Here is a 24,425-nt window from a genome sequence, read left to right as displayed (position 1 = left end):
CATTAATGCTCTATAGAGTATGTCTTTGAAAGAATGCAATGTTCCTTATTTCAATTTCTTCATTTAAAAAATTCTCTTATATAAATTAGTGGTGAAGATTCAAATTAATGATTTTCTAACACAGAACAAGTAAAAAAGTAATAAATTTAGAATAGGAGTATACATGTAGTTTATAAAATCAGAGACCTAATCTGTCTTGTGTCAATGGGAAAGTAGTTCAGAAGTTGTATAATTAATGTTTGGATCCAATGAAGGACCAACTTATTATGGTGAGGTATACTAGAATAATGGAAAAGTGTATTGTTTCCCCAAGGCTAATTCTCAGTAAAGCTACTTGAGAAAGGGAAGATCCAATATAAATCCTGTTCCATTTACATTAATGTGGTTTAGTTGATCAGTCTATATAAATATTCTCTTGACAAGCTGGAAATTCAGTTCTGGGTAAGGGAGGAAAGTCAAGGCTAATTTAATTAAAATTAGAGCATGTATAAGAGGGGAACAGAACATAGGTATTCTTATGAATTTAGCTCTTAGAATAAATAACCCCACACTTCATGGTAAATAAAGGAAAGAACAGACCTAAATCAAACTTTGAACTCACCCTAATATTAAATAGTAGCTCATGTCATAATGAATTGGAACTGAAATGCAGAGACTTGGCTATTCTAAACACTGGCTGTTCCTAGATATCCATGTCATGTACAGGGAGACAGACTTTCAGAAGAACTGAGCTCCTGGAAGATAGGTGTTATATTTGTTTTAGAAGTCATGAGAAGATGAATCATTCACTCACAGATTTAAACAATGAACTGAAAACTTCATTGAAGATAATTGTCTTTTTGAGTTATTGGTTTTACTAAGCTGACAATCAGTAAGAGAATGGGTCACAAATGGCTGTCATCACCCATAAGACAAATGTGTACAAACTTGGATGTTTTAAATTAGGTTTGAAAATATATGGATTTGTAAAAGAAAAAATATTTTCAATATGTACCAAATAATTGTGTGTAATATAGCGCATTTTTAAGATTTTCCCCCTTTTTATTATTTTCCATTGCATACAAAGGAAAAGGTAACAAGGACAAAATAAAGACTCCAGGACTCAATAAAATAGCTTCTTGAGATTATGCTGTATGTTATTATAATATATTGTAGAATGTCCTCTTTGAAAGTTACTAAGATCCGTGCAGTTCAAACTTTGCAAAACAACTTCTTTTCAGTTAATTCATAACATGATGAATCCACATCAACTTGAAATGACCAAAATGGGCTTGGGAGAGTAAAACACAAATGCTTGATATAAGTTGATTAGAAAACAATTACAGTATTTACTCTCTTGGATTGAGTTTCTTAAGAAAATGAAACTTGTATGTCATCTAAATATCCTCATTCCAAGTTTGTCTCTTCAAAAACGATAGATGCAGCTTCCCTAGGATGTGAGTGGAGATGCAAGCGTGCAGGCCAAGACGCTGCGGACCTGCGATGCGAGCATCCAAGGCAGTAAAAGCTCTTCAATCTGCAGTAAAAAATGGCCTCCAATAAAACCACAGTGCAAAAAGTGGGAAAGAAACAAAATGGAAAAAGTGAAAAAAGTTGAAGAAGCACAGCCTGAAGAATGTGTGGTAGAAAAAGTACTGGACCGTCCTGTAGTGAATGGGAAGGTGGAGTATTTTCTGAAGTGGAAGGGATTTACAGATGCTGACAATACATGGAAACCTGAAGAGAATTTAGACTGTCCAGAATTACTTGAAGCATTTCTTACTTCTCAAAAAAGCTGGTAAAAAAAGACAGTACAAAAAGAAAATCTTTATATGACAGTGAATCTGATGATAGCAAATCAAAGAAGAAAAGAGATGCTGATGACAAACCTAGGGGCTTTGCTAGCAGTCTTGATCCTGAATTGGTGCCACAGACAGCAGTGGAGAATTGATGTTTCTCATGAAATGGAAAGATTCAGATGAGGCTGGGTTGAGGCTGGCAAAAGAGGCAAATATGAAATGTCCTCAAATTGTAATTGCCTTTTATGAAAAGAGACTAACTTGGCATTCTTGTCCAGAAGATGAAGCTCAATATATTTATATCTATCTATCTCTATCTCTGTCTCTATCTATCTATCTATCTATCTATCTATCTATCTATCTATCTGTCTGTCTGTCTGTCTGTCTCTTGGATTTTTATTTACTAGTGTAAAAAAACAGCATTCTGATGAAAATCAAGTTTAATATGTTGGTTTTGAAAGTAGTATTTGGAGAAGCTGTTGGGTTTTGTTTGTTTTGCATCAATAGCACTAGTTACTTTGAACAAATAAAAAGCTTTTGTAGTTCCTTCCTTTATCAGAAAACAGCATTTGATAGCCTGATATATTTCCTCTGCTTTTCTAATATTGGAGAAATTATCCATAGTCAAACTCAAACAGAATTCGTTCTTAGCTTATAAGTTTAAGGACCATTCTGAGTTTTTTGTTTGTGAATAAATAAATATTTATGTAAATGATTTTTGTTTTATTTTTAAACATTCACCCACACAAAAACTATGGGTGATAATCCCAGGTTTGAGATTCCATCATTCTGAGCAAACTAAGTTAAATTGAAGGTTTTCCTGAAGCCATAACCTTTCAAGTTAAATAGATGATTCTATGGTTAATTGGACAGATTAAAATTGGCATTTTCAAAGCAATCTTACCTATGTCTTTAGTCACAAAAATGCAGCAGTTCTTTGCAAAATAAATATAAATAAAATATCTTTCCTGAATAGATAAACTGAATCACTGCCAACAATTTCCCCACCCAAATAAGGTAACTAGTCAAAACCTGATTTGTTAGAATTATCTAAGGAAAGCTTACTAAAGGAACATTAAAGATTCCTAATGACCCATTCCTTTATAAGTTGAAATCTGTACTCAAAAGTCAGGATTCATGGATGTCTAAGATTTGGCTCATGGAAACCTACTGAGTGGCTATAGGTGGTCACCATTTAGGACTTCACAGAATAAATGAGTGAACAAACTTGTAATCTAAACTATTGACTTGCATGTTTCTCTTGACCCCAACTTGTTCCTCACACATAGGCTCAATCCTTTCAGTGTTTGGGTTACTGTTTCAGCAGAAGCCAGGAAAATAGCTTTATAGTAGTCAGAATATTATCCTACTGTATATTGTTTACTTTATTGTAAATAATGGTGAGCAGTGGTCAATAGTTTTATATCCCCCCCCAAAAAAAAGAGAGAGGTACAAGTTTTAAAATAAGGGTTTTTTTTGAAGTCAAGAAATTTTTAAAATCTCAAATTGAGTCCCTAGTCATTTTTGTTTTTTATTATAAAAAAGAACACTTTCAGAAACTGGACTAATTTATCTGGTTTATATAGCAAGACTAATCATCATTAAATACAAATAAAACACAATGATTCTCTAAGAGTTAACATTATCATAAAATTCCAGAAATGAAATTCAGAAGGTTAATAATTTAGAAAGTATTTTCAGAAGGAAGAAGAGAGTAATTTTAAGTTTTCTATCTCCTACACCTTTGGAACCCCTGATGAGAATAATTTGCTGGACTATGATTAACAAAATGCATTCTAGCTTTTATGCTTAAAGGAAAGAATAAGTGAAAGTTACAACTGACAGTACATTTTTTTATTATCAATTAATTATATTTTCATCTTATTAGACCAGAATATTTTCTTTATCTATCATTAACCTCTAACACATAATAATTCTAGCAGCTAAATGAGAAAATATGTAGCATAATTTTCTTTAATCACTTTTATCTAGAAACTTTTAAAATGATAGATGGCCCAGACAAAATCTAACAGTTTATCTCATATGTTTATTGTAAATAAATATACAAAAATATATGCAAATGGTATGTGCTTTCCTAAGTTTATAGGTATTGATTAATATATTATTTTATACTATTTTTATATATTTACTTTTCCTACTTCAATATGACATAATTTCTACTTATTTATTTTATTTAAAATTAATGCATTCCTATAGAATGACATGAGTTAGTTATATGTTAGAAAAATTCCAGTTGCTCATAGAATATATTATTTTCATTCAGATAATAAAATGATTAACTTTTCTGAAAGATTGTAATTCATTGTATGTAACCACAGCCATAACAGAATTGAAACCACATGAATGTGGATTAAAATTGAAGTAGAACATAATGACAAGCAGAGTCCCAGAAACTTTTTACTATAATATTTTTCTACTGTAATATGATTTTAATTTCACTGATTTACTGAGAATATATAGTAGTAAATCTATCATATATAAATATATATAAATCTTAAGAGAAGATTTTTATATTGAGATTGATCAACTATATGAAAATAGAGAAAATTTTGTCAGTTACATATTTTTAGTGTAAAAGTTCTAGTTATATAAGCAGCATATGTATTAACAGAACAGTGGTTGCTATTTTAAGTCACAAACCAAAATAGTTATTTTATACACATATGTATTTTTTGTCTTCAACAATATAATGAATTTTCCTATTAATTGTACATTCATGTTCTTTAAAGTTTATAGTGTATTACTACTTATCTCTAAGAATTTATATGTAATTTTCATTACAATTATGACTAATTTTTCATTATATGTCTAAGCTTTTAAATTTTGAATTTGTGTTTGTAATTTTCTGCCTTATTAAAACTCCTTAGTGAAAAAAATTTAAGTCATTTCACTTCTACATTCTCATCTGCCATCACATTACCAGAAAAGAACAACCATGCTAAAATTGTCTGCTCAGTGCATAAGATAGTACAGTTCAGAACTCTAATCTAGGTCCTCCTTCTCCCTCTCATTCTGAATTTCTTCCTTCTAATTATCTTCTTTTATTCTTCCCTTCATTTACTTATCTCTCCAAGTCCATGAATTTTGATAGATAAATTTCTAGGATGTTTATTTTATATTATTTGAATAGTGTATGCCAACTTTCAAACATTTATTTAATATTTATTAATATGCACATATTAATAACTCAAGGCACTAATTATTAGATGCATTTCACATGCTAAACCAAATTTGAATTCCTGGGAATAAACTTACTTTGTTATTCTTTTTGTATGTAACTAGATTATATGTGCTGGTATTTCATTTAGTTGTGTGTCCACCATATTTACAACATAAAACTGATCTGCCAGTTTATTTCTCTGTGCTATCTTTATAAAGCTTTGTTATTGATGTCTTTGTTGACATTATGAAAAGAAATTGGAAGTTATTTTATCTTTGAGCCTGGGATAAGCTTTAAAATAAATCTATTTCTCTACACTTTGATATAATTGGCAGACATATGATAAATGGGGTATTTCTTTGACAGTATATTTCATCCATTTAAGTTTTCTAATAAAAATTTTTATAATTTATGTTTTCATAAATGTGTATATTACATACAGGTATCCAAATACCTACTCCTAGATTTATAGAATTCATTTTCATTTTCTCTTTTAATTTCTTCTTTATTGCTAATCTTTAATCCCTCCACTGTTTAATTTTGTATATTAATTATTTTTTCTTTTAATTGGAAAAATTAGTGATTCCAATGTTTTATTGATTTCCTAACCATTAATAGGTAATTTGTTTTTAATATTTATTTCTTTTATGTTTTCTTCATTTTACAGATTTTATGATTATTTTTCGTAATATTTCTTTTTCTGTGTTTATTTATAACAATAAATATATTCACTACTCTGAGTTTTCCAGTAAGTAAGGTTTCAAGCAGTTACATATTGATAGGTTTGTAGTTATCTAGGTATTTCTAATTGAAGATTTATTTTTATATTTGATTAATGTGTTTTTGTCTATTTTTTATTAGGATTGTCTTAGGCTTACAAAATTCATGTTAAAAATAACATGTAACTCCTTTATATACTTTTTTATTAATTGTTGTTTCTTCGCTATCCAATAAATCTACCTATGCACAATAAAAATATATGTAGCCTATTTGTAGGGCAGAATTTAAGGTATGTCTATTAGATCAAATCTATTTTTGTTATTATTCAGTTTATTTATATTCTTCATATTATTTGCCTTTCTAGGATTGCAATTCATTACATTTTATAATATTTAATATTTCATATATGATTTAAAATAATTCTTTGTAATTCACACTATTATTAATATGAAGCAATCATCTTTATTCAATTTATTGCTTTTTAAAAATTAATTTTATTGGTATATTTAGGTAAACAATATAATGACATTCATCATTGGAAATTTGTACCTTTACGTAATCTTTTTTCTTGTTTTTTCCCCCTTCCCCTGCCCTCCCTTCAACCCCTCCATCCCTCCCTGTTTACAAAGGCTTTGTTTCCATTTTTTCATTTTCTCATATTAATTTCATTCCCTTCTTTCTTTTCCCCTACCCCTCCCACTTCCCCTTGATTTTGCCTTCTAATTATTGAAGATCAAGTTTCAAATTAAAATTTAGTCCTAAAGTCCTTTTTGGTGATTAAGAATTTTTGGTATCTTTTGAATTGTCATTCTAATTTGCATAGAAAGGGTCTTCCTCTGTCTTATGTAAGCATTAAATTACATAATGTAGGGGCATGATTATAAAATGACCGATAATTTTCATATTTTATATCAGTTATATGTAACATTCAAATGTTCTGTGAAAATGAAGTAAAGATTCCATGTACTATTTTTCTTTTACTTGGATATGTATCTATTCAAAATAATAGGAAATTTGTTTTATGCTACAGGTATGTAGGCAAAAAAGAGGTGCATACCTCTCTCATGTGCAGTCTACAAATTAAAAATTTTCTTGGGGCCAGGGATTTAGCTCAGTGGTTCTGGAGCCTGCCTCACAAGCTCAAGGTCCTGAGTTCAATCCAAGGTACGAAAAAAAAAAAAAATTCTTTTACATTTTGGTCTGCTGCTCTTTGGTGTAATCCTCAATTTCGGGGAAAGTAAAATTTATTTGTAATTTTCAAATTATTTTAGATATGATGTTTTATACATGGTTAGCAGGAAGTTCATAATATAATAAAATCTAGAACGCTTTCTTTAAGAACCATTTACCTTGTGAGCAAAATCTGCTTTCAATTTATTTACTAACAGTTCACAATTGCCTCTTAGCTCTATGAGTAATTGAAATTAATTGGCAAGAGATAGTCAACAGAAAAGTTCAAAACATTGTTCATCTAAAATTCAAATAAAAACGTGTTTTTTGAAGTTTGATGTAAAAATCTCATGTTCACTTATATTTTCCACATATATTAGACAAGGAACATTAAAGTTGAAAACTTTAGAGGTGACAAACATTCTTTTTGGTAATTCAGGCATTTACTTTTGCCTAAAGATATTGTGCCTTTTACAAGCGTGTAAGATGGAGAGGGTTTAAACCACAAACAATTTGATCATCTGCCAAATATTTTATTTACCCATTCAAGAAAGTACCCATCTCTTTCAAAAGTAATTTGCTTTGGCAAATTATTAGTATGGGTTAGGTAAAAAGAAGTAAAACTGAAACCTCACAGCTTGATGTAATAGAACAATCTGGCCACTTCTCCTCCAATGGAAACACTACAAATATTTTTTTTTTCTTTGCTTTGAGTGACAGAAGTTTCATTTGAAGTCATATATTACATGACTAACAACACCAGAACCTTGGAGCCTACTATGAGTAAACTATTTACAATTAACAATGCCAATTTATTCTTTCTTTTCTTCTTTTCCTTCTCTGTGTCTTGCCTCATTTACTCCTATTTTTATCCTAAATTTTGTTATGTGTATTCTAAATATTTTAATAAGTCTTATCAAGTCCACTTTGAATACAAGCACAGTTTAAATAAATACCAACAAACTGCTGCTATCTGGGATATAGGAAAATTCAACCTGTCCTTGTACAGGCATCAAAATGTAAGAATTTGGGGGATTGAATGGCAAAGCAGAAGGAAAATAGGGGGCCTGATCCATGAGGTCTTAGTTAAATTAATAAGACCTGCTGTTGTGGAAAGATGCCACAGAAGAAATTTCTGGGGCAGAATGATCCTCAGAACACCCTATTCAAGACCTGAACAAGGTGCAGGGAGCATAAATAGCCAGCAGCAGGGGTAACTTCCTTCTATACATATTATTATTATGCTAAAAATTGGACTAGGCACACTACCTCTTATGAATAGGCCAAAATTATCTTAAGGGCTAACCTCCAGGGAAATAGTAAAGCTTTAATCATTGATGAGGCAGAGCACCCACTCTTGCCTCCTGTGCTCTCTGCACTTGGGAGTGTGGCATAATGTCACAGCTGCCATCCTCACTGTGGGCTGTTCCACTTCACAAGAATAATGTCCAATATCTTTTAAAATCAAAAGAAACACAAAGATATTTGTTGAACGCTACATGCATTATCCAGTGATTGTTCAGGATTTCAACATTACATTTTACTAAATCCCTTCCAATGACATCATTAATGTGTGAATCTGTGATTTAGGTTGTGATAAAAGCTCTGTACTGTGTGGATAGCACTGTGTAACTTGTATTCAAAGAATGTTGTTTAATTTGGCATTAAAAATAAAGATATAAATAAGCTCGCTATTTTTGTTTCATTGTTTTCAAGTTCATCTACTATCCGTCATTCATCAACTATTCCTTTCTCAGTGGTAGAACTATAAGAGGATTTGGACACTGCTTATCATTATCATTACTATTAATTTTGCAATTCTGTGGATCAAACCCAAAGCCTTCTTCATCCTAGGCAAGTATACCACCCCGCAGCCATGTCTATCCCCTTATTCTTGATGGGGAAAGGGCACTATTGCCTGCATTAGGCCAATAGACTTATTTATTTTGAGTTCCAGACACAATATACATATGCAAACTTAATTCCAATTAAAACATTAACCATTATGCATTAATAACAATTAAGCATTATGCATCAATAATTTCAATTAAAGCATTATGTGTTCTCTGTAGTTAGGCATTTTAAAGTTAAAAATTAACTGGAAATGCTTCTACTTTAGCCTATGACAGAAACTTTTCCTCTACTTTGGGCCTGTTTTATTCATTTACTTTTTTTTTAATGATCCCAGTAGTCCTTTCAGTTTGTCCCTAATGTGTGACCAAAGAAAAGTTTTCAGTTGGGATTCATAATCCAAGATAAGAAGTTCAAGTGGATTTATGCCATATATCTGTGGAGGTATTTCTGCAGCTAAAAATATTTGTACTATTAATAGATATGTTTTTTGAGATTATTCCATGTATAACAGGCATTATTCTAAACACTTTACATTTATTATCTCATTATACTCAGAAATATTATTGTAATCAGCAATTCTATGAAGTAAGTGTTCTTAATTTTTAATTATAGATATGTCAAGAACTGGGAATAGTCTGAGATTTTACCCTGCTTGCAAGCTAAGTTAACTTCCCACGGTTGCATAGATGCTGACAGAGACATGAGGCTCTAGAGTTACAGACAAAGGAATTTATAATTTTATTGACTCTACCACTGATGCCAGTTTTCACCGATCCTCCTTTGTCCCACAGCTCACATGGGGGCAAGGAGGAGTGGGCTTGTTGTGTGCTGCTACAAATACTAAGATTTCTTCACACCCAAAGAAGCCTTGGTTTTAGAAATCCCAAATATTTTACAATGGATAGCAAAAATACATGTCCTGCTTTTGACATTTATCCTGGAGTGACGCATCGTTTTTATTAAAATGAAGAGTGAGCTTGTCTTCTGTCACAAAGGAGGACACTATCTTTATATCCTAGGGCTGTTCACTAAATAAACATTCCTAAAGAGGGAGGAGAATTTTCACTCTACAATGGGCTGAGATAGAGAGGAGGAATAAATAGATAAAACTATATTATGTTTATTTAAACCTTTTGTTTTCAAACAACATTACAGTTTTCTCACACTAAATAATACCATATTAAAAATCCCATGAAAAATAGTAACTAGATGGCTCGTCCTAGATAGTAGATAAAGGTAAGAGCAGGCTAACAATAAAATTTCATGGAAACTTAAATTTAAAATAAAATAAGGAAATATTGAAAGACAATTTAGAAATAGAAAGACAACTGATGAACCAACTTGGTACTCATAATCTCTAAATTTCGGTTCTAGAAGACTAAAGATCATAGACTTTTTAAATCTATGGGTCTGTGTATCTGCATATCTAAGGGTAGCCTTAAAATTGAAGGTAAAGAGACTCAATCTTCACCCCCTGCCCCACAACCGCGAAAACCAGAGTTCGATCCCTAGTACCAAAGCAAAGAAACTCAATCTTAGACAGTTCCCCAGATGAGTCTAATGTACTTGCTGGAAGAGAGTCAAGAGATCACACAGCTCAGAAGGATGAACTTTATGCTCGTGAAAATGACTTTCATAATTCAATTATAGACTTGAATTAAGGATCCTCGTGTATAACTTTAGGGAGGCACATAGCATTGTGATTATCACTTTAAAAAGCATAAAACGTATACAGCTTTCTATGATTTCAATATAGTATATTGACAAATAGTGGCCTACCAAAAAGTCATCCATGAAAGGGGGACTCGAAGAATCAGAACCTTGCATGTTAACTCAGAACCATAACACAGGCTCACTTTGAGGCTATGGTCTCAAGGCTTTGCTGATTTGAAAGGCATGGGCTCTCTAGGTAAACTCCATATTGACAAAATGTAATCCTCGGATTTATGTATTTTCTTTCTTTGGATCCATGCTTCTATGATTAATAATTAATTATCCCAGGTCCTTTGATACCACAAAGGAAGTGTCCTGGATTAAATTAGAAATTTAACATTCTTTAATATTTTAGGTTCCCTCTCCTTACTGGTAGCTCATACTATCATCCACTTTTATACCTTTTCTCAATGCACAGATAAATCTTCCAAATTTCTTGACCAATTTTGCTGTCAGGTTTATCATTTTCTTTTCAAACCCAAGTTTTATAAATATTCTAGGGAGTTCCAATATCTGAGAGAGAGAACTCCAGGTATGCTTCTACAGCTATAACACACCAATCGTTTCCAAAGTCGCATATCCAACTGAACATAGTATTACATTCTAGCCTATTATTTGATTGGTTTAAAACATTTCCCATTCTGGCTTACTACAGTTGGCCAAACCACTGAGGATCATCTGGAAGTTTTCCACCCCAGAATTTTAATTTTTACTATTCCTTTGTCTGGCAACAAACTCTTAGCTTTCTTATATTTCTCTCTTCTGGCCCTTTCTCGCTCTAATTACATCTATGCTTATTCACTTCATAATTCTCCTTTTTAAAGACCAGAACTTCTTAGAATCCTTGATTCTTATATGCCATTTCTTTTCAATCATCTGTGTAAACATAGCCTATTGAGAGCACTAAAATCAATCAGAAAACAATATAAATTGGCACTGTTATGAGTTTATAGTCTCCAATTTCAGTTGATGACTAAATTATCTGTTCATTATATACTTTGGACAATCTTAAGGTTCACTTCAATTAAGTCTGTACATCATTGAATATCAGGAGCTCCAGAGCTGGTCAATTTTCTGTTTATCATTAAATATCTCCTTTTAAATATCAAATTTGTAACAAGTGAAATATGCAAAAAACAAAACTTATTGGCTCTAGCACCTGTTTCTAGTTTTAGTGAACGAAACTATCATGTATTATGTTTGATCAGCCAGGAATTTGTGATACCTTCTTGTTCTTTAGTCTCGATAACAAGACAATGGGGAAAACCGTGGATTTTTCATGCCAGTATTAATTATTCCACTTTTTTCTCTGTAGTTCCAGCATCCTATTTTAAACCATTACCATCTCTCACCAGAAAATTTCAATAGCTTTCTAAACTTTCTCTCACCATCGTCTCTTGCCTATTTGTTACACATTTGTTCCCCTGGAGCCAGGATTATAACTTTAAGATCAAGTTAGGCTTTTGTGCTACATTTTTTTAAAAACCAGTTAGGATTAATTAATTTTGGAAATTGGGCCCATGTCCTTAAAATAAATCATTTACAGCTATGCACAAGCTTATCTAACGAGCATATACATTCATTATCCTTTTGAAAATCTTCCATTCTAATATAAATAGTACTCTTGGAATTTTGAGCTGGCTAATATTTTAATTTAAGTACTTTCTACTTGTTATTTTCTGTCCTTAAATTGTTATTTCTTCTTCTCCATCCTTCCACTCCCAAACTACATATCTTGTGTAAATCCTTCTTATCTAATAAATACCATTTCTATATGAAGGTCCACTATGATGACCACAAAACTCTACCTGTATATATATTTTTTCTCTATCTGTATATTTTAAGGGGTCTTATCCCTTCTATTCCCCTAAATGCCTCAACTGTATCTATTTTGCTAATTATTGTGTCCTCACAGTTTACCATAGTACATGACAGAAATAGATGATACTTACTCATGGAAGAATAAAAAAAGTCTCAGCTATTATGTCAAAACTTCACTATCTTAAATATATTTTCTATGCCATATTTCCTCTATCTGTGAAATTATCTTCTTTTACTTCACAGAGAACATATAGGCCATCAGGTGTAACCAATCTTAATTCCTCACTTTTCCCGAATACACTCTCTCTTTAGTGGCAAACTGGCTTCTGTCCTTTACTAAATTTATGTTCTCTCCCCAATTTCACTGGGCAGAGCATCACTGTGAGTTTAAGGATAATGCTAACATTTTTAAAAAATGGGTTCCATGCTATCATAAAATTTTCACATTTCCTTTTTAAATATTTTTCAATTTCTCTCTTTCCCTACCTCTACAGTATTCTCACAATATAAAAATACTTAGTTTATACTATCCATCAAAAATCTTAACTGACTTTATGTTACCCTCTCTCTGTTTTGTTCATTTGTCCTCAAACAAGTACCTTGAAATAATAGGCTGCATTGACTTCCTCTACATCTTACCTCCCATCCACATATCAGGTTCTCTCCTCTAACTTTTACCTAATTATTTAAATATTGTATTTTCCAAACTACTAAAATCTACCAATATAAAAATCAAAAAGGCAAACATTTTTGGATATGTTTTCAAACATGGCCTCTCTGAAACATTTGGAGCTTGGACTTTCCTTTAATTTTTAGGTATGCCTCATCCTAGACTCATATGATCCTTTCTTGTCTTGGATGTCATCTCACCACTTTGACCATACATTTGTGAATTTGCATTGTTCAACATGAACCTGAGATGGCATTTTTTAAAATAACCAGGTACTGGGCCAGGGATTTAGCTCAGTGGTTTCACTGCCTGCTGTGCAAGCGCAAGAACTCGAGTTTGATCCTCGGTACACACAAAAAAAATAACCATGTACACACCTTACTGTTCTTCCCTTAATAATTTACACATTCTATTAACATTAATTTTCTACTCTATGGTTGACCATCATAAAAGTATCAAAAAATTTATATTTTTATCCTAAATAATTTATCCTGTGTCTAGTTGTTAATTAAACATCACCATTAGGATGTTGCAAAGGCACTTAATATTTCAGATATTTAAAAGAAACATTTTTTTTCTTGTAAAACTCATCTCATGTTCTTCCTTTTAATAAACTGACCACTATGTGGCTAAAACTAAAATTAGAGTGGCTACTCATTGGTATCTCCCACTCTTTAAATTAAAATCTCTTACCTAATCGTTACAAAAATTTACAAAAGTAAATTTTACTTTTCTAAATATCTCCAAACCTTGTTGTCTTCTCCATGCCTTTCGCCATTGTCTTTCCTCAATTCATCATCATTGATTACCTAGATTTGTTTAGTGGCTTCTTGTTATATCATTCTTCCTCAACCTTCCACCCATTTTGCCATTTCATATTTTCAAACACCAATCTTTTATAATTTTATTTAAATTTATGTAATCATCTTGAATAAGTGCAAAATTTTTAGTGTGACCTACAAAATTTCTTATAACTTAGTTATCTGTGGAAGCTTCCTTTTTATGTTACTTAGCCAAACTGAATATATAGATTTGCCAATATATACTTTTCCTATTCTTTCCTTCTTTTGTATTTCCAGCTCCTAGTTGTGTTTGAAGATATGTATCTTGCATACAGAAGTGAGTATTTAAGAAACTAGGGAAGCCCTTTTCCAAATTGCAAGTACAAGAAATGTCGTAAAATTTTGAAAATCAGCTCCAATTTCAATGAAATGTAAGTTTTAATTTTGTTTTACCATTGTATGAAAACAGGATTTTGAAAATGTTAATGAAACACATGCAAGCTATGTGCCATCTGTGATGTTATATTACCTCCCACCATTTCTATCCAAATATTTTAATTTCAGTAACATTTTGTATTTGCAGTGAAATCACTCTCTTAAAAATACTTCCCATCCAACTATCCTCATTGGAGGAAACATAGTCTATTTAATAAGTGGTGTTGGAAAAACTGGATTTCAACCTGCCAAAGATTAAAACTAGACCCATACCTATCACCATGTACTAAATTAAGATCGAAGTGGATTAAAGATTTAAATATTAAGACAGAAACACTAAATTTTCTAGAAGATAAGTTAGGTAGAACTCTTGAAGACATTGGTATAGGAAAAGATTTTATGAAGAAAACCTCAGTGGCACAGGAACTTGCACAAAGAATCAACAACTGGGATCTTATCTTATTAAAAAAGCTTCTGCACTGCAAGAGAAACCACCAGCAGAGCTAAGAGACAACCTACAATGTGGGAAAAAATTTTCAGTAACTGTACCTAAGACAAAGGACTACTATCTAGAATATGTAAAGAACTGAAAAAAATCAGAGGCCCCAAATTCAAAGACCCAATTCAAAAATGGGCATCTGAAATGAACAGACATTTCTCAGACAAAGAAGTAAAACCAGAAAATAAACATATGAAAAAATGTTCAACATCATTGGTTACTTTAGAGATGCAGATGAAAACAACACTGAGATTCCACCTCACCCCAGAAAGAACGGCTGCTATCAAGAAATCCAATAACAAATGCTGGCGGGGAGCTTGGGGAAAAAGGAACCTTTCTCCATTGTTGGTGGGAGTGCAGACTGGTACAACCACTGTGGAAATCCGTATGGAGATACCTCAAAGAATTAGCCTTAGAGGTCCCATTTGACCCAGCTATCCCCCTGCTGGGTATCTTCCCAAAAGAATGAAAAGAATCATACCACAGCGATATATGTTCACCCATGTTTATAGCGGCACAGTTCGCAATAGCGAAAGCTTGGAAACAGCTTAACTGGAAACTGGATAAAGAAGATGCGGTTTTTTTTATAAAATGGAGTACTACTCAGTCATAAAGAATGAGAAACTAGAGACATTTATAGCTAAATGGATGCATATTGAGGCCATCCTCTTAAGTGAAATAAACAGGACACACATGTACAAATACTGAATAGTTTCTCTGGTGTGAGAAACTGAAAGTGTAATTAAGGATACACACGGATGAAATTGCCTAATAACATATTTCTCAGATTATGTTTCCATTGCGTGTCATATGACTGTATCGAAATTTAAATTAGGGAGAAGCTTGGCTTATGTGGAGTCTGCTAGCTAACTGGAGTTTTTTTTCCAGACCACTATTTGTTCAATGTTGGTTTTGGGGATCTTTCTGAAACAAATCACATTCTTTGGTGTCTTGTTGGTGCTTGAGATGCTTTTTTAAGTTATATGGGAAAATGTTTAAGTGTTTTTCAGTTTTGTTTTCATTGAGTTCTACTGTACTTGAATATTACTTCAGTTTTTTCCCTTGCATTGTTTTTCTTTGAATGGTTTTAATTTTTGTATGTATGTGAGTTTGATAATAAAGTAATTAAAAAAATTTTTAAAAATATTTTAAAAAATACTTCCCATCAATATTCTCTCCTTGGTGCTTCTCTAAAACAGTAAGGTGATTAATTCTCAAACAAAGGGTTGACCTCACATATTGCTTATCATAATACATATTCAAGGGATTTATGTATTTATGTATTTATTTATTTATTTATTTATTTGGTACCAGGGATTGAACTGGGGTCCTTGCACTTGCAAGGCAGGCAGGGAAACCACTGAGCTAAATCCCCAGACCTCAGGGGATTTACTGATATATTGTTTCCTCCTAATCACATTGAACACACCCTGGACTTTGGTGACCATGCTAAAATCCTTTCCCTATTAGGACCCTCTCAGAAGTCATCTTCATTCCTAGATGGGACATTTATCTTGTTTAGAAAGTTTAAGAGGGATTCTCTAAAGCTCCATAAAAAGCAAAAAACAAAACAAACATACAGAAAAACAAAACAGAAAACCTGACAATAAACTGGGTAGGGACAGAATGTGGAAATATCCTCTTCTCTCCATTATACATTATTTTCACACAATTTCAGAACTACATCAATGACTTCTACTATTGATCAAATACTTATATTCAATTGACTAAATTTTAAACTACACCATTTAAAAAATGAAATGATTGTTTTCATTTGTGGTTTTCTTAGAATAGTAATTAAAAAATTGATTCCTGGTCTGTAGTAGTTCAAATAAGGCAGTGATGAAACATTAGAAATTATCAACTAATGTCTCTTAATATAGCTAAAGAATATCTCTCATGGATCATTTTGGAAGAAAAAGTGATTTAACAGAGTATTTAGGCCTTTTTATTGCATCATACTACATAGTCATAAGTAAATCTCTTTTTTTTCTCTTTGATTCCAGATAGGCTGTATCCCTTTGAAAGTTGCTTCTATAATTCCCTTCTACTACTATTTTAACATTAACAAATAAGTGCAAGAATCATTGATAGGTAGTATGATAAATAAAATTCACATTTGATAGGTATGTCACATTATCTTGTGTGTGGCTGACAATAACATAAATAAAGCTCCTTATGTTTTGTCTTGTTTTTTTTAAATTTTCCTTCTGCAATTCAGGCTGGTCTTGAACTTACTATGTATCCCTGGTTGACCTCTAACTCGCAGCAGTCCTTCTGCTTCATCCTCCTGCATCCTGGGATTATGGGCATGTACCACTGTGCATGGCTGAGTAAAGTTTTAAATTGAATGATTTAATAATATGCAGAAGATCATTTATACTGTTTTTCTGTAATGATTATTATGTAGATAGGACAATTTATTTTAAAATCAATACTAATATGACTTATAAGAACTTTCCAAAATCTATGTATTCTTTCATTTATTAAATAACAAATTATTGACATATGTGGATTTTACAAGAAATATGGAATTGATTGATTATCCACTAGGGAAATATATTAACATACTAATATTGCATCTCTTAATAATCATAGACTTGAAAATACTACATCAGTTTTCTATACTTTAAACATATAGTTGGAAATACTAACTTATTTGAATCTTAAAGTTTCACTATACTTTGATGCCTAGCAAATGCAAAAACTATCATGAAAATTATAATTCTTATACATTTAATGAAGTTATTTTGATCTTTTCATATTTAAATGAAAGGTATTTAAAGTAAAAAAAAAATTAAGAGGGATGTGGAATAACCACTGATTTAATAAGACAATCCTAGCATGAAAGTGATAGAGAATGTAAAACAGTATGTTTTATATCCAAAAAATTATAAGCAATATTTACATATTAAATATTTTTGATATGTAAAGTTTCTCTAAGAGTAATTGCTAAATATAATACAGTTTATTCATCTTAAGAGTGCAAGATAGGGCCAGGGATTTAGCTCAGTGGTTTCGCCACCTGCTGAGCAAGTGCAAGGACCCGAGTTCAATCCCTAGTACCAAAAAAAAAAAAAAAAAAAAAGAAAAGAGTGCAAGATAAATACAGTAATTTCCTTCATTTTTCTTAACATTTTTAAACTAACTTTATCTGATGAATAATTTTAAATTAAATAATATATAATTTTAGTTATTAAAATACTAAAAATTTTTGAAATTAACTAATTAATATAAACTGAGTTTACTAAATCTTGAACGTGGTTAGATGATTTCCCAAACATTTCATGCTACTTTGTGACTTATTGGAGGGGTAGATATTCAAACATTTTAATTATTTGAACTTAGTAACCGTTTATTTTAAGCTAAGTGGTTTTACAGGTAATATATCAAATATTAAGGTTAAATTGAACTCATTAATGATAGAGAATGATAATGAAATATGTTCTAACATAATAATGGTGTCACTTGACATTAACAAGCCCAAATTATTGAAGCTAAATATATAGCTTTAACATATTTTTATAACAGCTCTATATAGCTGTAAGATCATCTTTATTGTGACAACATAGAATTTGAATCATTACTTATCAAAATTTGTTAAGATCAGTTTAGAGTTTGGCAAGGTAAAGCTTAAGGTACAACTGGCATAATCATCTACCTGAGATCCAAACTGTATTCTGCTGACATTGAAGATTATCCTTTCCACTTATTATTATTAATGCTTGATATTACTTGGTAAGAATATTACTTACAATTAGATTATTTCCCTTTAAATTATGTTTCTGAATTATTTGTTATTTAATCTGATTAAATTGATCAGTTGGGAATTGCAATGAGATTCTCTTTTAATCCAATGTAGGAGAGATAAAACTTTACCTCTATCCTCTTAGGTACTTCTTCTGTGCCTAAGAATTACATTGACATAAAATAGATTGACAAGAGAAAAGCATTCCAATTTTATTTTATATGTACATGGAAGTCCTCCAAGAAAATGATCACTTCCTCCACCAATGGGACTAAACCCAAATACTTACAGAATAACTTGTACAAAAATGGCAATCATGAAAAAAGCAAATAAAATATGCATGAAGAAGCTAAGGGAGAGAAGAGTTATTTTAGCAAGCTGTGTTTTCACAGATTTTTCTCAGCCTTGATTTCTTATGCCTGATCACAAGAATGTATTTTTCTTGCTACAAGCAGAGCATCACTGGCTTGGGAGTTTTATCTCCCATCTCCATAATAATATGTTTATCTTTTCCTGATACAAGGAGAAAGGGGGAGATAAGACTATCTCTATTGAATCTGCTGTTTTTCTATTGTTATTAGTTCAAACTAATTTTTATGCTAAAGGAGCATTTTTCAAGGTAGCATATTTTGCAAACAGTAGCTGCTCACTTTAAATCACAAGATAGATATTTTAGATTTCAAAGAAGACTTGCATAATCTTAAGGATGATACTATTTTCTAATTGGATCATAGCTCATATGTTGGACTTAACCAGCAATACATTAAATTTTAATTTGTTGTAATTTACTCAGACTCCAATAGTCTGTTAAAAGAGCAGAAAACTAAGACAATCTAACTACAATAAATCATAGCATTCACATAACAATTTCCAATTAATCTCATTGATATTCAGAAAAGAACAATCATTTATCCTGTATTGTTTGGAAAGTTAGTTTAAGGCTTAGTAAAAAAAATTATTATAAAAACTAATATTTATTTTGAGCCCAACTTTGTTTTCAGCAAAGTTATATGTGTAAATATAATTTTATAAAGTATATTATACTGTTTGATATTATTATAAGCTTTACTATTTAAACATAGAAACTGAGGCTTATTGAAGCTCACAGTTCTTACAGGATTCACAATAGTTTTAAAGTAAAAAATGAGAATCCAGAAAGCACAAGTCAGGAAGCCATGCTCTTAACCATTTTATTTTTCTATAACCATTTTGACTTAATCAAAATGGATCAGTCTTAAATTCTAAAAGAATAATATCAATGTTTGTCTAAATTATAGACTTTCATTTGACTAAAATGGTTTGATTTGCAGAGACATGGAATTAGTTACAGAACTGTGAAAATGAATCATATTAATTATATGAACACCATAGTTCAAACTCAGTGTTTGTCTTACTTTCATAACGAGACTTTAGAAATTTTACAGATCGGATATGTTTAGGTATTTAGGTTAGTGAGTGAAAACAATGTGGGGAAATAAGAACACATGCAGAAGCAGTGGGATAAATGATAAGCACATGGATAGGAAACAAAGAGAAAAAGCCTATACATTGTGGTTGGAGTTTAATGTATTCATTTGTATCTTTAAGCTTTTCAGAATTTTGCTGCATAAATGCACCAAAAATGTGGAATTATGTTAAGGAAATTACTAAATTCATTTCAAATGACAAGAAAGATTTTATCCACAAGTGCTAATTGAAAAAATACTAGAAAGTGAACTGATCCCTGAAATTCTGGTGAATTCAGATATGCAGATCATATTTTATCAAATTTAAGAACTGAGAAACAACTTGGATTCATTTAGCTGACTGTAATACTGAAAGAGATCACATACCCAGACAACACATTAAGATGGCACAAAATATCATGACCCAAGGTACTCATAATGATTTTAGCATATATGCTGCCGAAGCGAGCCCCTCATAATGATTTTAGATATGATAGTAATTAACCCAATGAAACAATATTTGTATTTCTAGAATGCTGTTCATATTATTTTGGTTTATAATAAATTCTCATGTCATTTAAAAATATACTTTAAAGTCTTCAATCTATTAAAAAATGGGGCATGTGCTAGGCCCATATAAATATATATAAATATAAATATAAATAAATATAAATATGAGGTAGTAATAAAACTAATATAATATTGGAACCTCCTCTAATTTGCATATTCATATCTTTTCATTTAAGATGGGATATATTGGATTTAACTTGGCAAGATTAAAATAATATATATGAAGACTCACTTTTTAGTTCCCATAAAGAGTATTTTGAAAGGCAGTACTCAATTTTCAGCTAAATCTCATGTCTGGTGAACACAATGCCAAAAGTATCAGAAATTTAGATCGTTATTCATAGTCTTTCTAAAAACTCTTTTAAAATTCCACTGCAAACAAAATATATTGGCCTCTAAATGATAGAATGCCAAGGTCAAAAACTGTAACTTAGATAAACACATACTTTTTAGAGTAAAAATAAGCTAAAATATTTTCTATCTGCCAATGTTATTGAATCAGTAATGCATTCTTTGAAAACATGAAAAGCAGGTACATAATGACATATATTAAATACAGTGATTGCTATTGCTGAAGTCTTGTTAAAATGATTTTAGTTTCTGAAAAGCTACTATTTCTGGGCTAAAAAGTATTTGTCTATGATATCACACTAAAATTTTTTTAATGGAAAATTAATAGGACATATCTGTATCCATTTTTATTAACTTATTGCTCTCATTTTTTAGAACAATCTCCCATATAGACAAGATTCTACAAACATTTACTGCAAATGAACTAGATAACATCCATAGAAGTGGATTTGAAAATATTTTCAGTGAGAACTCTCCCACTACTCAGTGAGTTAGATTCCTCACAAAATTCACATGGTTTTCTCTTTGAGTTTTATAATGACAAAAAATGGATTATTCAGATTTCTTTGTATCTAACAACAAAACCAGCCATGTCAAATTATATAATCGGCTCTTTCCCATCTAGAGTGTTTATCTTTTCCCATTTGAATCACGTAAAAGGAAATTATATATTAAAATGAATTATGAGGGCTGTCATTTATCACCCTTTTCAGCTGCATTACTACTAGTTTTCTGTTACAGATTTGTAATATGTGCCCCTGTGAAAGAAGTTCAAAACTAAAATAATGTCTGACATCTAACTACCCCGAATGAAGAAGTAGGTGACATGTTCTAAACAGGTCTCTCTTTCAGCTCTTCATTCCCCATTTGGTCACCAAGTCTATGCATCCTTCTGTACTATCTTTGTCAGCTTGTGCGGCTGAGGTCCCTATATTGTTTCACCCCGATTCCTTGACTACTTCTTTTCAGAGATTTTCAGTGAATGGAAAGATATCAGAACCCAGGAAAAGTGATCTGGCATTTAATCTTCCTTCCTCCAATAATATTCCCACCTGGGTGAGATTTTGATGCTGTCTGTGACCTTCCTCGATTGCTGTCCTGTTCAAGCTGCACATTTTTCTGACTGTGGTTCTCTGTGTGTGATAGACTAGTTTACTTCTGTAGGTATAGAGACCTGTAGGCAGGGAGAGACGAGGACCCCTCCCCCACCACCACCTCATTGAAGGAGTTCAGAGAGCTGCCAGAACAGGCTTAACCACCCTTGAAAAGCAGACAGTCTTGGTTGCACCTCCTCTTCACGCTGTACCCTGCAAATCTTAGTTTGGTAAGATCAAAAGGAAATAAACCTTGGCCCTAAGATGTAAAAGACCCCTGCAAAGACCCTTCCCTGTAGCTAAATTAATCATTAACTGATCAAGTGGGGGCACCCTCACCCTAGAGCCAAGATAGGCCCTCACTACTATAAAACCAGCATCTTGAGCCCCCCTTCAACAGTGGTTCCATTTTGGGCACCCCTCCCTGTCTCTCTGAGAGAAGGCAGCTGTACTCTTGCATGCCTGCTGAATAAAAGTACAACTTTACTTCTATGCTTTCGGTCTCTATCTGATTCTTCCACAACCTTCTGCATTGTAGGGAGAGTCAGGCCAGGAACTGCGGGGAAATTCCACCAGTCTCTTCCCGTGACATTTCCTTTGAACCTGAAGCCTAGTGCTAGTAAGGATATCTTGCTGTTGGTAATGTTCTTGGACTTCTCCTTCCTAACTAGATCCCCAAGCTCTACCCATATTTCTTTTAAAATCTCGTTTATTAAGTAGTATTTGACTACTGCTTTTTGAGACTGTCTTCAGTTTTTTGCTGATATCCTGAGCCAAACATCACCTGTGAGAGTGGGAGGGTCTTCTAATCCATTAATATTCAAAGAACACCACTCTAAGGAAAAACAAGTGTTAAGAAAAGTAACTTTACCCAGTTTAATACAGACTGCCCTAGAATCATTGTCTTTATTATGGAAACTGTTTATTCTTGGTTCAACTGCTTTCGAAAAAGAATATGCTTTTCAATAAAACTATTGTAATTCCTAATGTTAGTTCATGTCGCTTTCTCTTTCTATGGGTCAGGCAAACAATGCTCAGGATTCTTTGTTAACCAATGAGTTGGATAAAATAGCCCTTGGATTACATGAGTTCATCTCTTTTTCTAAGATGAAGAATAACTGGATTTTGCTCCATATTGAACATTTTGAACAGAATTCCTTTTACATTAATGTAATTATTTAAGCAATATTGGTACAGAAAGTTTAATTTCTATTCTTACTCCCCTGTTAACACTTGTGTAACTTTAGGCCTCTTGTTTTTTTAACACTCTTTCAAATTTTTTGTTTGTGAAACAGTATTGTTGGTCCTGAGAGGTTTTTGTGTGTGTGTGTGATCATTCAATCTGTAGATATACTGAGACAATAGTATTTTCTTTTCTTTTTTTTTTTTTTATGGTACCGGAGGATTGAACTCGGGTCCTTTCGCTCGCAAGACAGGCGCTGGAACCACTGAGCTAAATCCTCGGGCCTCAATAGTATATTCTTAATCATTCTTCTCAATCAGTTTATAAAACATTTGTTTATTACAGAATCTTTGTTGTGAGAACTTCAACATATGCATAATTACATAAATAGCAAGTACATATTTCAGAAGTCACTCAGAAAAAGCTGTCTCCTTACCTTAGATACATTTTGCATCAAGTAATATTTAATACTGTGGACTCATTTTAATTTAAATGAATATTGAAAGGTAACAGGAGATTATTTGAAATTCAGAGAAATAAGAAATTACGGTGTTATTGAAGTAAGAGATGTTTTAAAAATCACAATTATCTAAGTACTTATTGCAATTCCGTGAACTCCCCAAAGTTATTATATCGCATTAGAACCTTGTCAGAAGTCATGCTTTACGGTGTTTGGTCTTAGTTATTGTCCTGACTGAAAGTTCCGACTGAAGTCAAGGTCACCTTCCATCCCGAAGTTGGCATAATTAGTAACAGTTCAGTGTTTCACCAAGCTTACAAGGGAGGTTATTAACTGTGCTTCGTACAGAGTGTCAAAGAAGCAAAGGTAGTCCTGGCAATCTTTTCAGCTTCAAAGGCAGAGCTCATAAATTAAATTCCTTGGTTAGTAAGAAAGATACAACCAGTTTAGTTTTTTAATGACTTTTCAAATAATTTTTAAGATGTTTTAGAAATATTTATTCATAGGCCATGGTCTTTAAATATAAGACAGAGGATCATCCTAACCTAACTAAACTAAATCAGTTTAGTTTCAGTAATTCATAAGCATGTGCTTTCTGAGGTACACTAATAATGGCATCATTTTAATTCAATATTTCTATGAATGTGTATATTATAGCACACTAAATTGAAGAAAGAGCACATACTTGATTAAGAAAGCTTTCTTTTTATCTCCGAGGGATTATTTTTCAGGAAACATGTTTGTATTAAGTTAAATTATATATAATATTATTATGATAAAAGCAATTAGGACATTCCTAAATTTATACAAGTGAAAATGATATTATTAAAACTATATAGTTACATGTAAACTAATAGAACAAAGATTTCTGCTTAAATTAATGTAAGCCAAAAAAACCAAGCTTAAAATAAATGCTTTTAAATATTTGATGTTTTAAATTATGCAAGTCAT

At 31.8% G+C, this 24,425-nt stretch overlaps 1 protein-coding gene and 1 pseudogene across 4 annotated transcripts in view; one reads left to right on the top strand and one right to left on the bottom strand.

Annotated features, from left to right (window-relative positions):
* The window catches only part of Cadm2 (cell adhesion molecule 2), a 1,033,997-nt gene that overhangs the window by 38,845 nt on the left and 970,727 nt on the right, over positions 1 to 24,425 (bottom strand). The gene's annotated exons all lie outside the window — the stretch shown is intronic.
* On the top strand, positions 1,529 to 16,698 carry LOC106010505 (chromobox protein homolog 3 pseudogene; annotated as a pseudogene).

The sequence above is a fragment of the Heterocephalus glaber genome, unplaced genomic scaffold (genome assembly GCF_053883595.1).
Source record: "Heterocephalus glaber isolate CG9 unplaced genomic scaffold, H.glaber_assembly_v1.0 deba00000122, whole genome shotgun sequence".
Taxonomy (NCBI): Eukaryota; Metazoa; Chordata; class Mammalia; order Rodentia; family Bathyergidae; genus Heterocephalus; species Heterocephalus glaber.
This window is presented reverse-complemented; position numbering and strand designations above follow the sequence as displayed.